At 38.2% G+C, this 14492-nt stretch overlaps 1 protein-coding gene across 6 annotated transcripts in view; it reads right to left on the minus strand.

Annotated features, from left to right (window-relative positions):
* The window catches only part of LOC141435369 (uncharacterized), a 758872-nt gene that overhangs the window by 348018 nt on the left and 396362 nt on the right, over positions 1-14492 (minus strand). Inside the window, exon 1 of one of the 6 annotated variants that reach the window (XM_074098077.1) lies at positions 5255-5499. The exons of the other annotated variants lie outside the window; for them this stretch is intronic. The gene's annotated coding sequence lies outside the window, so the exon portion shown is untranslated. Of the gene's footprint in view, positions 1-5254; positions 5500-14492 lie in introns of those variants that run through there. 6 annotated transcript variants of the gene reach the window in all.

Consider the following 14492-nt stretch of genomic DNA (forward strand, 5'->3'; position numbering starts at 1 on the left):
AGTCCATCGAAATTTGTTTGATTCGAACCTTTTCGTACAAAATCAACCTTGAACTAGTTATTTGCTTTCACGTTTAAACAATTTAATGATAGTATCTGATGATAAAATTAGAAGTTTACAAACATACGATTGAAATAAAATAAATAGATAATTCTAAAGCTAATACGAAACCTATCTAGTTATTAAGTATTATCAAAAAGCAGATTCTATCAGAGACAAATTGGAATGGTAACGTCTTTACTAATATTATAAATGGGATGTTAGTATTTGTCAATAACTAAATATTATTTTAGTCAAAGTCAAAGTCAAAGTCAAAATATCTTTATTCAATTAAGGCTACAACAAGCACTTATGAATGTCAAAAAGAATCTACCACCGGTTAGTTGATATATAGTAGAATTTATACCTTAATATCTGGATTATTTATTGAAATTAGTAATTCATGGAAGTCTTACTTATTCATGTTACAGTCGTATCCGTTCACATAGGGACCGGCGGCGCGCGCGCAAGCTTTCAAAGTTTCTCCGCTGAGAACGATTAGTGCATAATGGAGAGTTTAAATAATAATGACACTGCATGCAGCGGGTTAATGAAGAGTTATGTTTAGGAACTTCATCGGTTTGAACAGAGTTTAACAGTAAAGCAGCGTGTCCACCAATAATGTGTGAGGATGTGTTGCGAGGAACATGTTTTTCACTAACCAATAGAAACGCTTCATTCACCTAGCCTCGCTCCGCTCAGCTGTTTCCACCAGAGATGTGCTGTGCGAGGATGTGTAAATGAAGCGTTTCTATTGGTTAATGAAAACCGCACACCTCGCTGGCTCCGCAGAAAACCAGCGCCGTTGACAACGCTAGTCGTGCCAACGGCACCGCTGAGTGGAGACCATTTCGTCTTCACATCATTATTTGTTTGTTGAATAAACATATTTCTATTCTATTCTATTCTATATTCCTTGCAACACACATCCTCGCACATTAAGAGTACCTATTGGTGGAAACGGTGCTAAATACAGTCAACAGCAGAAGTGGATGAGCAGCTACGGCGCTCAAATGATTTAAACGCTTATTACCTTGACGGAGAGTCGTGCGTAGATCATTTTGAGCACCTTAACCACTTATTCACTTCTGCTGCTGTCTGTACATGCCAATAAAAGTAATTAAAAACAACATTTATGTAGATGAGACAGTAAACTAAGCCCTCAGTGCCTTATCTGTTGAAAAAAAAACTTTTACGTTCAAGTAACATCGTCTCAGGCTAGAATCATATTAATTCTACAAGGTAAACGGACGAGTGGTCGTCACTGTCCCAGTAATTGGCACCATTAGCAATAGAGATGATAGCAGAGTGTCATCTATTGGGCACTAGCGTGTCGGGCACTCGGACGTTTACCTTAAATGCAAAAGTTTGTGAATATGTGTGTGAGATAGTGTGAGTTTGTTACTCTTTCACGCTAAAACAGCTGGACGGATTTGGATGAAATTTAGTATGTTGATAGCTAGACGTGTGGAATAATACATAAGCTACTATTTATCCCGATATTCCCACTTGATAGGGATAAAATATCGAAATAGCAACTGCTGGGTTTAGAGACGTAAAATTTTGCACGGCCGTTTTTAATGCAACGTCAATGAGAATCACGATGTAATTTTTGGGGATTCCCAAAAGAATGGGTTAAATTCCGGGATTTCAAATCAACTGCTAAATCCGGATTACGCGTACGAAGCCGCGGGTTAAATCTAGTCTATAAAAACGCTCCTAACGCATAAAATATATAACATATTATTATAATGAGTATCACGTTACATGAACAATGCGAATAAGTTATGCAAAAAGCCTAGAGAATTTGTAAAATAGGACCGTTAAAGTTAATTGTCTCTGTAATTAACTGTTCAAAAATTAGTTGTCTAATTAATTGTTTATTCTTTGTGTGACATGCTTCTCAGTCGCATTTTTGGAGACGATCTAAGTTAGTCAAGTTACCGTGGCTTTTTAATAATTATTGTTAGAGGCTGTTTCACCATCCATTGATTAGTCTTAACTGACGGTTAAATGTGATGCCGTCTCTATTTGTTTTGTTCGAATAGACGGAGACGGCATCACATTTAACCGTCAGTTTAGACTAATCAATGGATGGTGAAACAGCCCCTTGGTATATTTAAATTGTAGGGGGAGACAATTGCCGTGGCAGCCTAGTGGTTTGATCTATGGCTTCTCAAACCGAGTATCTTGGGTTCAACCCTCGGCTCGCACCTCTTTTTCGAAGTTCATGTGTGAAATTCAAAATTTACCACGAGCTTTATGGTGAAAGAAAACATCGTGAGGAAGCCTACACAAACTTGCGAAGCAATTCAATGGAGTGCGAAGTTTGCAATCCGCACTGGGCCCGTGTGTTAACTAACCTAACCTGCCCAACAATGGGACATCTACATAGAGGCTGGAATGATTATGATGATGGGAGATTAAGGGGCTGTTTCACCATCCATTGATTAGTGTTAACTGGCGGTTAGGTGTGATGCCGTCTCTATTTGTTTTGTTCGAATAGACGGAGACGGCATCACATTTAACCGTCGGTTAACGCTAATCAATGGATGGTGAAACAGCCCCTAAGTCTTTATTCCTCACATCTACTCATTTTGTCTCAACCAATAAAATAAATAGAGAAAAAAAAACATACTTAGATACTTTTAACTTAAACCACCCACGAACCCTATTAAAGAACTACAAGCTTAATAACAGTTGTATTATTTGTTTGAAAATTGACAGCGAACAGTTAGTACTCGTAAGTCGTGCCGAATTGTGGGCGTATCGTTATAAATGTTGTTCTAGTTACCATTACTTACCTATTGGCTATTAAACAGAGATCTAGTTTTAAAGTATAGTTTATTACATATATTTTCACTTCTGATACTCGTAAACTTCGTGTTTATATGATGGATCTAGGTGACATAAAGGTTCCTTTTGATCTAGCTAGTGTATAAAGTAAAATTGTCTTCTATGACTAAGGTACTCAGGCTTCTGTAGCCACAAACAAAAAAGTTCATCATCATCATCATGTCAGCCGAAAGACGTCCACTGCTGGACATAGGGCTCCCCCAAGGCTCTCCACTCAGACCGGTCTTGTGCTTTTCGCATCCACCGCGATCCCGCGATCTTAACCAGGTCGAAAAAGGGTTAAAAAAGTTCTTGTATAAAGTTATTTTTTTTTAGTAACATAAAAGTAACAAAAAACTAGATAATAATACTAGCTAATGGATAAGTTGTTCTGAACATTTCTAAACAAGTTTCGGAATTTTTGATTGTTGTTGACAAAATGTTTTCTTTCATACATTATCGACGTTCGAAGTCTGCCGCGTTAAGAGCATGATTGGTTTACATTAATATATAAATAAATCATCATCATCATCATCATAATTCCAGCCTATATACGTCCCACTGCTGGGCACAGGCCTCCTCTCAGAACAAGAGGGCTTGGGCCATAGTTCCCACGCGGGCCCAGTGCGGATTGGGAACTTCGCACGCACCATTGAATCGCTTCGCAGGTTTGTGCAGGTTTCCTCACGATGTTTTCCTTCACCGCAAAGCTCATGGTAAATTTCAAATGTAATTCCGCACATGAATTTCGAAAAACTCAGAGGTGCGAGCCGGGGTTTGAACCCACGACCCTCTGCTTGAGAGGCGATAGGTCAAACCACTAGGCCACCACGGCTTTTTACTAGGCCACCACGGCTTTTTTTTATAAATAAATATATCCTCAAATTTCACCAAAAGCATCTTGGTTAAAATAAATGTAACTTGAAGCTACTATACAGCTTCAGTCTACTTTAATAGTCATATAACAGTCACAATATTATTTGCTTCCCATTTGTCCGCCAGTTAGTGCAAAACTGGAGGCGTGCAATAAATAAATTATTACACTAGTTACTGTAGAGGTACTACTAAAATATTCATAGCCAATCTACGGCAACATGTCTGCTTTAATTTTTAACATTCTTGCATAATAATTGGCTGTTCGAGGCGTTTGGAATACGCGATCTAGTTTCGGTAACGGTTTGCTATAATTATGGAAGTTAATGTATGTCACCAGTTTTGTTGGGACATGTTACGATGAGAACTATCCTATATGAATGGGTGCTTAGCAAAAAGAAGAGGTTGTTATGTTCATATTGTGTTCTCAGCTTTTCATAAAGATGCGAGATATTTCGGTACATATCGGCTCTCATAATTCTAAGTCAAAGTCAAAATATCTTTATTCAATTTAGGCATAAGAAGCACTAATGAATGTCAAAAAAAATTTACCACCGATTTGTTGTTGAAAGTTGAAAGTCATATGTAATGTTTGTCAGAATTCATTACTTGTCATAACTCTTTTACTGTGAATGTTTTAGAATTATTGAAAAACAAACCTAAACCTAACCTACCTATGATACCTACCTATGGTTCTGCAATAAAATATAGTTCTACAGGTGGCTATTTAAAATTTACGCGGAAAAAAATTATGACAAACAAAAATATGACATACTTATATACATCACTATGACTTTTAAAAATTATACGACTGGATATGACCCAATTATGTACAACCCATGGCTTTGGTGACGTTATCCATAAGATTTAGGATTTTTACAAAATCTCCATGGAAATTTAGACGAGCGAATTGCCTAGTGGTTAGAAAATCTGACACTGAGAGCTACGATATCACAGACAGACAGACAGACATTGGTATCAAACTTATAACACCCTTCTTTTGCACCGAGGGTTAAAAAATAAAGAAAGATCAAAAGTCGCTGAGCATTTGTTATAAAATGGACTAGGCAATTTATATCAAAATGAAATATGTATATTCTTAGGTATAAATATAAAAAGGAGGATATTAGGTGGCCTAAAATTAATGTTTAATATTCTGTGATGTGACACTTCACATTTGAAATGATTTATACTATCCATTTGTCACAGTTATTGGTGTTTTTTGTACCTCGTACAAATTGGTTCTGATTTTGCTTCCGTTGCTAAAAAAAGTTGAATAATCGATCTGTCGTCCAAAAATTATTGAATTAGGTACATAGATCTTTTTTGATGTCAACTTTAAGCAAGCATCTACGCGTAAAATTAAAAATTTCTAACTTGAAATGTTAATTTCCAAATTATACCTATTTAACTAGGTACGCCTGTGTATTTTTCAGCGTTGTTTTTTTAATGTTTTTTTTTAGGTTATTGCAATCTCATGAACTGTAAACAAAACCACATTATATACCTCACGAAATCCAAACTACACTGTAATCCAAGAAACTCACAAAACACAAAACAGCACAATCACGTGTGTATGAACACTACATTCACTTATCTCAATACTGGCAGCTTAGAAACACGTTAAAATACAAATAAAAAAACACAAACTTATTACTGGTAGAATAGAAAAAGAACAAAATGAAAATTGAATACTGGCAGCTTGTAAATTCGCGCGAAAATTCCAAATTTAAAACGCGCGCCTCTCACCAATGCGTGTGCGCTACTGAAGGCGACCAACCGCGCGGCAGCGAGAGCGGGACAGACCATGCTATTTTCAACGTATCTGAGCGAGATGGGTAAAGGGATGATTTCGCTACAACACTTTAGTATTAATTGAAACTGGTTTATAAAATATTTTTATTAATATCGGATCGTAAATTAAAGGTTCTTGCGTCAATTAAGATAGAAAGTCGATTATACTATCAGATTCTACGCCTGGTTGATAACTTAAGCCGAGCCGCTACCATAAATAAGCCATAAATTTGTCAACTTGTCGCCGGTATAACTTGTTTAAATTCCATAATTTGGTCAATGTTTGTTAAGAAAATCTATGACGATTGACCATCAACTCAAAAAAAAATTATAACAAAAAATTGAACCGACTACAAAAAACCATGAAAATATTTTTTAATAAGTCTGAAGTCGGTGCCTCAGCACGAGCCAGCAGGAGTGGACCTATAGTCGCCTACCTTACCCACGCACTACATATTGGGCTTCAATCCCTCCTGCTGGCTCGTGCTGAGGCACCGACTTCAGACTTGTAGAAAATTATTTTCATGGTTTTTTGCAGTCGGCTCAATTTTTTGTTATAAAATTTCTTTTTCACGCTTTTTAATGTAAATTAATGTTAGATGCAATAGTTTAATGTCAACTGCTCGTCCCTTTTACAAAAGATTGCTTTTCTGATGCAGAGACTTTCATTATTGAGGAGTCCTGGTGCTTCACCACCCATTCCATTTCACCATATGTATTACGAGGAGCATAAATTGCTTAGCAACTGTGTAAAAGTAATTGAAATTCAACCCGTGAAGTACTTGTTACTGATTAGTAACTCCGATGGTCAACTGTGGTTTTAATCATCAGTTCCACTTCACCAAATGATGATTTTCAAAAGCAAATGCACGAGTTACTACTAAATATATCAAAATTGCCATAGGCGTCCCTACAACATTTGAAGAGTTTCCTCGATTTCCTTAGGATCTAATCATCGGATCCTGATTTGGTGCTTATAGGACCTAATTGAAAGCATTCCTAGACGAAAGCAAAAAAAAAATCGGTTCTTAAATGACGGAGTGCTGAGGTATCAAACATAAAAAAAAACATACAGTCGAATTATATCAAAAACAGCTGAACCAATTTTTAACAAACACAGCTAAAATCCACCGCAAAAAACATGTTATCACAATAAAAAACCCGCATTGAAATCGATCTTTCTGTTTGAGTGTTATGATGCCAAAAACAAACAGACAGACAGACTTTGGTGTCAAACTTACAACACCCTTCTTTTTGCATCGGGGATTTAGAAAATATAAACCTTTAAGTTTAAGGAACCAACCTACAACCTTTCCCACGGGTGGGCAGCGCTCTGTTGCCAATTACGAACTCTGGACTCCAGCACTGCGGTGTGGAAGCCGAGGGCAAACTAACCACACTAAAGACAAGGCAAGTAAACACTAAAGAAACCAACCAATAAAATCGTAATGAAGGCTATTCTGTATGGCGACATAGATGATCCTATTTTAGGGAGAATCCTGACCAGAGGGCCAACTCCGAAGTTCGAAAATCGAAGTTCGTATCGTACCGTTCCTCTCGCTCTCGTATTAAATAGTATAAGTGTCAGAGGGACCGAACGACACTATTACTTATTCTGTGACGACACGAACTTCGACTTTAGAATTTCGTAGTAGCCCTGCAGTTTTTCGACGAATTTCCGCTATGTTGTATACGACATTGACATCTATGTACACGGCACATAAATCACAAATTCGCGCTGTGAACAAATTTTGTGTGCCGTTTTGATGTAAGAAACATGCAGTCTAACTTAGATGTCGATGGTATATGCACACAAATAATGCGAACTGCTAAAGAACTGTATTCGCCCCTATCGTCTGTATTTTCGGGTAAATACAATCTAGGGCTCTTCAAGATTAGAGTGAATAGGCTGTTACTGGACCAGTGAGATACTTTGGCCTCATTTGCATAGGGGTTTATCACGGGTCAGTTTTAATAGAAAATAGCGAATGTATTCGTAATCGATTAAATGCTGTTGTGTATTATATACCTAGCTACTTGTCGCACACACATAACATCTTGCACGTGTGGACGCTGAACTATAGCTAGGTAATTTTAGACATTATAGTTCACTTAAAAAGCTCCTAATGAAAGATATTGTTATCACCATAACGCCAAAGGCAAAGCGATTATTTTTAATTGGCCTAGTCGAAAGCTCGCAGTAAATTGACAGGCATTAATCGTTTATCTCGAGCTTTCTAGGCTCGAATGACAACGATTAATTTAGTTAATCTACTGATAAAGAATGGCTTCGGATCTTGTTTGTACAGTCGGGCAAATGAATCATATACAGGGTGGAAACTTTGTACGAAAATCGGCCACGTGCGAGTTGGATTTGCGCACCGAGATTCCGTACAAAGTAGGTGTCTATGAATGTGCAGTGTTAGCAAATTGTACGCAGTGGGGGGTCATTTTAGATGGCTACTTAACTAGACAGAGAGTCATAAAAAAACAGACTCCAAAAAAATTCAAAAAAGGTAAACATAACAACGGAATCTAGTTTATTAAATTGACTCATCTAAACTTTTCTTTTAGGTATTGCTAATTTTGGAGTCGGTGCTAATTATTTATTATGATTATTAACTATTGTAAGTCATTACACGTTTCTGTTCAGCCGCCTTGCATGGCAAAATCCATGGTAAATTTTCTGTAAGTTGTAAATAAAGTATAGGTAAAAAAAAACTTTTTTGCTTTTAAACTGGAATGTATCTCCAATCACTGATTCGTTCATTTCTTACAAAAGTACTGTCTACAATACTTAAACAAAAACCAAACCTTTATAAGATCAGTCAAGTGTCTGGCTGACTGTCTATCTGTCAGTTTGCTACTACGTTTTCTTGGACGCCCAGTACGAGAAAAAAGTTGAAATTCGGCTTAGCTTTGAGTTAGCACATATCACAAGAGTTACCTTAGTTTTTTTGTGGTTAATTTTTGTCGCGATACTTTTCTGGAGGCGGGGTATACTCGTACGAAACAGGTCTAAATCATCTCTAAACATATTTTCCTACAAACTCTAAACTAAACTAGATCAGGGATGTTAGTAATTTAACTTCTTATTCCTAAGTAAGTATTTATAATTGACGCTCTGTAAGGAGGCGATCGAGGAGACGAGTGAAACTCACGAATGATGCGTAAATACTGTCTATTAACATAAATGAATTCTTATTATAGAGGTTACATATTGGGAGAGTGTGCGTGTGGCGCAGCTCACACTACAGCTCCCTTGCTCTAAAACTTTTTGTTAGAGAACACTAATAATACTATAACTAATTATACTTTCTACATTTTCAACATTTATCTTCGCCCTTAACTTTAATATTATTTATGGATTGTTATTTTTTTTTCTGACGTTTTAATATAAACTGTGATCACTTATCTAATTCTTGAATGCATTGCTATCTCCTGTCATAAGTGCTTTGTGGGCATGCTTTACTTTGTACGTATTTTAACCTACAGTCATCTCACGAGTCTGTATAACTGTATGTACTTACTGAGGTATTAATCATCATCATCATCATCATCAGCCTATAGCAACCTATAGCCTATATAAACGTCCTATTACGCCACAGCATAATGCTGAGTCAGCGACCGTTTCGTTTTTGCGAGGACACACAAAATTGTGTATTATGTGACTATTTTCATGTGTGTTTTCATGTATTTTTTTTTGGTTTATTATTGTGTAAATTTTATTGTATTTGTGTGTCTTCCGTATTAGTGAATAAATGTCTTCTTTCTTTCTTTCTATTATTATTTCCCTTTCGCCTCGTTTTTCTACTTTCGTTATAATAGACAATTTAGGAAACTTATAACTGTGACCCCCTCCCTCTTCAAAATCCACGAAAAGGTTACGACACAAGGGAGAAAAGGCGGCCAATTACGTGTCGAATTTCGCACATCTAGGGTTCCGCACAAAATGTAGAACAAAGCCGACCGAATAGGCAGTTCCGTACTACGAATTTGACCACCACAACACAAACAACACGCCTGTATTCCCAAATGGGGTAGGCAGAGTACACGAAACGTTACCGCTTCGGAGCCACTTTTAGCAATTTTTAACCGACTTCAAAAAAGGAGGAGGTTCTATGTTCCAATGTTTGTATTTTTTTTAGGTTTAAGGTTTGAAAAAACGGTACAATAGTGACAGGTTACTATAATCTGTGTGACATATCTTTATTCAATTTAGGCTATAGCAAGCACTTATAAATGTCAAAAAAAATCTACCACCGGTTCGGAAAAACCTCGGTATTTTTTTTTAAACAGATTTACAATATTACACACACTAGTGACAGCAATAGGGTTCCATTTGGTCTCTTCGTTCACAGACCCCTAAAAATGTCAATTTTAACAAAAACTTATATCCCCGTATATCTTACATCTTGGGGGAATTAAGCCCTCCTAGCCTCCGCGACGCAAAGTCCACAATGCCCGTGCCTGTAGGAAGTCGCAATTACCTGCGCCTGCGCCGTATCATTTGCTACCAGCAATCAGCGTAATGGCGGCGAGGATGACAATTGCGGGGGTACCGCTTGAACTCGCAATAATAATTAATTGAGCCAAGCCGTGGTGGCCGAGTGGTTTGACCTAAGCCTGACAAGCAGAGTATCCTGGGTTCAAACCCCGGCTCGCACCTCTAAGTTTTTCGAAATTCATGTGCGAAATTACATTTGAACTTTACGAGCTTTACGGTGAAGGAAAAACATCGTGAGGAAACCTGCACAAACCTTCGGAGCAATTCAATGGTGTGTTTGAAGTTTCCAATCCGCACTGGGCCCGCGTGGGAACTACTGCCCAAGCCCTCTCATTCTGAGAGGAGGTGCCCAGCAGTGGGACGTATATATGCTGGGATGATGATAATGATGAGTCAAGCGTTACGGAGGTGGATAATCTCCATCTCGGCCTGCCGCGCCGCCGTTGACCATCTTACGGCGCCTACTGGGTAGTAACCTGTGCCCATCTCTCCGGGTGCATGCGGCAAACATGGCCAGCCCAGTCCCATTTCAGCCTGCCGGTTTTTCTTCCTACATCCGATATGCACGTTTTCGAGCGCAGAGTGGTGTTTCTGATCCAATCTGTCCTTTTAACACCCTAAATGCTGCGCTCTGTATCTCAGGGAACGATATATAATTAAGAAAAAAAACGTTTAAATTTCGTCAATATTCCTCGCACGCAAATAACTACTTTTATAGACTGAAAGCATTGAATGGATACACACAGCAGCTATAACATTAATCAGAATATTATGATGGCAATGCAATTATAAAAACTAGTTTCAAAGAAATTCCATATGAAAAAAAAAACATAAAATATGCGACAAAACAGTGAGTTCCTTACATAGTAACGCCGCACGCCTTCTCCCACCGATTTACAGCAAAAAAGTGTTTTAATGTCATAGCAGCAAGACTCAGTTTTTGCTGCCACCTGTTGATTTCGATTCTACTTTGTTTTGCCTCTAGAATAGCCGTTATTTGAAATTTGACTTTATTACTCAGGTTCAAGGTTGTATTTTGAATGATGGTTTCCAACAGGTTGATTGAAGCGCTTTCGACAGGTGGTTGTTGTGGTAACATTGTATTATTTAATGCGTTTGTGCTTTTCAAATTTTAACTCAATGGGTATTGTAATAAGTGCGTTATAAGACGCATTTAAAGGTGAAGAAAATATTGACCGTTAAGGAATTCGAATAATAGGATGTATTTTAATAAGCTTTTAAAAAGAAGTTGTCGTTAGCTTTTCATATTTAATACGTAATTTAAGTTGATACTATAAGGAAATATTACGAAAGTTTTCTTATATCTATAATGATCAAACATGATATTATTTGCGCGTCGCAATATTATTAATAAAAATAACGGTCAAGTGCGAGTCTGATTACACGCATTTCTGAGAAAAAGGGTCTTGACAGATGGACGGACGGACAACAAAGCGACCGAGTGAGGTACGGAATCCCAAAAACATCCAAGAAACGTCTCATCATTATCTCAAGCTAAGGCTGGAAACAGTGCTCGACCGACGGTCAGAGTAGCGTAGCTAAGTATATCTATGCAAGTCTATGAATGCACACACAGCTACGCTGACGGTACGCGCGTACGGTCGGTCGAGCCTCGGTCCGGCTCGTCGGTCGCGCGGCGTCGGTCGACCGACGAGCTATGAGCTTGTATCGATGCGTTCAGTGCTTCGCTGACGGAGCGGCTGACCTGTGAACTGTAGGTACACACGCGTCGCAGGTCGCATGAATGAATTTTCGCAACACGGTCAGCGCTGACGGTCAGGACGTACCGTCGGTCGAGCACTGTTTCCAGCCTTATACGCCTGACTGCTGGACACAGGCCTCCTCGCAAAATGAGATGGTTTGGATTGTCGTTTCCACGCTGGCCTAGTGAGGTTTGGCACTTCACACACACATAAAAAAGTTCTGTAAAGATAGGCTGAGTGGGCCCATAACCTGTTGGTTAACCATGAATCTCATCATGCTTTTTTATTATCATACCAACAGTTTTTGAGCGGATGACGACGTCTCACGAAGCCCCTTTGTACCACTGGGGTACCATATGACAACAACAACAGTTTGTTTAGTTTCTAGAGAGCCCCCAAACTGTAAGGTTGGACAAGAAAAAAAAACACCCCATTTTACGCTTATGAGATGTACTTACACAGGTCTACACATTTTTTTTACTTAACTTTGTCAGGATAATTGCTACATATATTCATGCAACATTACAGCTTTCTAGCACTAAAAAGTCTCTAAAATAAGCCTCGGATGGACGATTGGACAGAAAAACAGACATGGCGAAACTATACCTTCCATTTTTGCCATTTATCTAAAGAACCCAAAAAAAATTTGCTTAAATGGTAAAATCAGCTCTGATGGTGGCTTACTAACATTGTCTATCCCCAGAGCATTGTAATAGAGTGAAAACTGTGTAAAATAGTCTCGTGGTAAACTGGACCGTTACGACCACAGCCCTGGCGACCGTAACGCCATTGTCCGGTAACCGCCACGACCGCGACCGCTAATTTGAAATTGCATTCGCTTCATTTGGCAAAGTTTTGTTTGAAAATTATCGAATATAAAGGCTGACCAGAATTATAAAAAACCTAGCCATATTGCGGAAAACCAATAGAACTAATTTCTTGCACTGGTAACACTAAATTCAAATGTCATCTGTCTATTGCTGTCAAAGTTTAACGTTGTTTGCGCGTGGTATTTTAAAGTGTTATTTTGTGTTTTTGTGCGTTTAAATTCCGAAGATTATCCATAGCCTTGGAAGGAAAATAATTCACAATGTATAAAACTATTTTTCATAGAAAAAGTCCGAGCTATTAGAAAATATTCCTTTAAATAACATCACCGACACCGTTGTAAATATGACTGGTAGGTATCGTATAGTATTTAAGTGTAAAGAATGTTGCAATATAAAACGTAGAAGTGCTGCCCTCGCGTCAGGTTTTTTATATTCCTGGTCAGCCCTTACCACTTTTCGTGTACTTTATAAAGGACCAATTAACACTAAGAATAACAGCCAAATGTACTTTATAAAGTACAAATTATTCAAAATAACAAAGCTGGTAAACCACTTTTCAACTCAACTCTGGTAAACTCAGCCGTCTCGTGATCATGGCGCATGCAACTGTGCCGAAATATCGAGCTTCTCTAAAATCAAGGTACACGGAACAAAACCCAAATTAAAATCTAAAATTAGTAATGACCGTGATAGTCTAAAACATTGTCTAGTAAACCACGTCTAGGTCTTAACTCTAAATAAGTCTGTTAAAAAATTTTAGGACTCAGGCGGATAGGCAACTCGACACTGATAGATAACAGATAACTTTGGGGAAGAAAAGTCGAAAAAGAAGCGCAGGCCTCCCACCAGGTGGACTGACGTCATCGTGTGTTGCGGGCAACCGGTAATGCAAGTGGCGAGTTGTCGTTCATTTTGGTTTTAGAGGGAGACCTTTGTTCAGCACTGGCCGTCCTCCGGCTGATGATGAAGCCACTCGCTTGCAGAACTCCCTGCCGATGGAGTTGAGGTGCGCCAAGTCATTGCCTCTATTTAAGTCTATGCCTAGTTTCCACGGACGGGAAAACGTAGTATAGAGCGTCCTGAGGCACGGCGGATGGACGGCTTTAAGAGGGTCGCTGGGAGCGGATGGATGCGAGGGGCTGAAGACATAGTGTTGTGGCGCGTTGCTGAAGGCTGATGATGATGATGATGATAGTTTTAGTCTATACTATGTGTCATCTTATATCATACTATAGTTACAGTTAGTCAAATCAAAACTGTCAGAAAAACTGCCAGTATTAAATAATCTAAATCTAAATAATATGTAGTAAACTCACTAAGACTTTTTATTGGCTTAAGTTGCACTTGCAAAATTTTACCCGAAGTACGATAGGAAAGACGGTACATCTTACACCATCTCAAACTTTCAGGAACGTTCAGTAAACTATTAAGAAACTAACAATGGAATATATATCTTCTCGGAAATTGTTTTCAAGCGCTGTTTCACAGAATATTGGTTTCTGCTAAGTAAAATAATAATGATGTTACATAGCATGCGGTCACCTGCAGTAATAGGAGTCAGCTGCTGACACGTGGTTAGTAAATATGTATGTAGGTATACCTATGGCTTAACAACTCCTAAACTATTGGAAGAGGGCTAAGGTTGGTCGCCCTTTTAAATGCCCTTAGAACGATTCTTTCCTTTATATATACTTGTGTTGGTGTGAGCCTTTTGATCGAGTTACCGCAAACGGTTTTTTGGATTCTACACATCCACTGAACGTAGATAATTAGTTACATGTTTAGATTTAATTTTGTAGCTAAGGGACCCCATACATCTCTGTATTGTTATTATTCTTTTCTTGTAATTTTTAATGTATTTTTTAAATATTTGATTTGTGATTATTATAT

This window comes from Choristoneura fumiferana, chromosome 14 (genome assembly GCF_025370935.1).
Source record: "Choristoneura fumiferana chromosome 14, NRCan_CFum_1, whole genome shotgun sequence".
Taxonomy (NCBI): domain Eukaryota; kingdom Metazoa; phylum Arthropoda; class Insecta; order Lepidoptera; family Tortricidae; genus Choristoneura; species Choristoneura fumiferana.